The following is a 2150-nucleotide window of genomic DNA, read 5'->3' as shown; positions in this document are numbered from 1 at the left end:
CACTATATTATAAATTAGTTACAAAATTTAATTATACTTATACCTATTACTTTAAAGGTTTAAAACAAGAACAACCAAATCAAAAACTATAAACTGTATAATACTATACAATATTGTATATATTATATAAAAAATAATGATGATGATAATATAATAATATTATAGTCTCATAATTTTAAAAGTTTAGGTTAGTCATAGTTTAGTTTCAAATTAAGGTATAATAAATTATACCTATAGGCAATATATTAGAGCAGTAAATAATATAATACGAAGTTTAAATTTTTTTTTAAATTGAATGTACCTTGCGCGGGTTAATTAAATTTTAAAAAAATGTATAATAATATTTGTATCATTTATCTTGCTTCCAACCAAAAATAATGATAAAATGATAAAATACAGAACATTGAAACATTTAACAACAATTTTTTTGTTTCAACTTAGGATGGCTGTAGTTCAGACAATTTTTGAGATAGGAAAAAAGTTTGTTTATCAAAGTTGCTTAAAAAAAATAGGTCTATCGAAATTTGGTGTTGAAAATAGGTGTTACCATTTAAAAAATGTAAGTTTTATTGCACATGCGCACAATAAAAGAATTAAAAATTCGAAAATATTCACAAAATGTGTATTTTAGTATTCCCTAGCTCCTCGAAAAAACCCCGATTCAATCCAAGGTCACTGAATGGAAATAGTTCGTGTTACCATTTGAGCGAAACACACTGTATTATTACTAGGTATGTACATTTCTATGCTACTTTTATAAAATCGTTATTTATTTATAACTAAACATAAAAAATTACATAACGTAATTATTTATTAATCATAACATATTCGTCTGAAAACGATTTATTTCAGAACTTGTATTTAGTATTATTTTGTTTTAATTATAAGTCATAGTATGATTAAAAATTACACAAGTACTCAACATCCATCCAACCACCCATCTGGGTACCCACCCACCCACCAAATTTTGTTTGTGTTGCTCAAGCAACACATCCACCATAGGATAGCCGCCACTGCCTATTGTTTTAAATAAAAAAAATTATTAATGCTTCATTACAATAGTTTGTGTTTTGTAGATATTTTTTCAATTGACTATTACCATTGATTACACATAGTACTATTATACTATGTATAATCAATGCTATTACCTACTAGTTTTACCTAAAATTCATTATGTAGATGCGAAACAACTATAGGTTCGTTAAAATAAAAGATTAAAATGTATTCCAAAAAAGCGGGTAAGTGGGTGTTGCTCTGCTGTACAGTGATCCACTGTAATGGATACAAGCCCGGATTATGGAGGGTGGTACAGGGTTGGCCATGGCCCCCGGGCCTCAATAGTTAGAATTTATTTAGGGTCCTCAGATTTGTCCATTATATTTTTCATTATAGGCTATAACACTGCCTAAAAAAAAATCTATGATTATTTAGCGAGGAAAAAAGCTTGTAAATTATAATTTATAAATAAAGTGATACATTATTCATTGCTATGTGCCTATTACCTCTATATATTCATTCTAACAGGTACCTAATATTAAATAATATAATATACATATTTTTTTTTCGTACAGGGGCTTAATTTAAGCCTATGGCCCCTGAGCCTCAAAATGTCTTAATCTAGGCTTGAATGGATAGTATTCAATTTCAATTCAATGATATACCTAATAACATTGTATACAAAAAACGATTATGACCGGAGACAGTTTGTTAGTTAAGGAATAAGGATATAATAATTATATTATATACATATTATTATTACTTATTATTAATAACGTTTACCTATACTAATATAAAATAAGTAAAATCGTTATTCTTAGTTATTCATTATGTAATTTCGTCCAAATTTGAACTTAAAATAACTATAAAAAATAATTGTGTATATATTTTTTTAGATTTTAGATTCTGAGTGGAACGATGAACGTATTGATTTTACAATGTGTTTTTTTTTATTTTTTTATTTATTTTTTAATTTTTAATTTTTGTGTCTGTCATAGTGTATTAGCACAGAATAGATGAAATTTCATCTATTCTGTGGTATTAGTGTCATCACGGTTTGATAGTATCTTAAATCGTGGTCTAGAGTAAGTTAGCTACCGGTTGTCAAGCAGTGACGCAACATCGTAAATTATTTACAGTGACGCTCGCGTTGC

The sequence above is a fragment of the Acyrthosiphon pisum genome, chromosome A1 (assembly GCF_005508785.2).
Source record: "Acyrthosiphon pisum isolate AL4f chromosome A1, pea_aphid_22Mar2018_4r6ur, whole genome shotgun sequence".
NCBI lineage: Eukaryota > Metazoa > Arthropoda > Insecta > Hemiptera > Aphididae > Acyrthosiphon > Acyrthosiphon pisum.
This window is presented reverse-complemented; position numbering follows the sequence as displayed.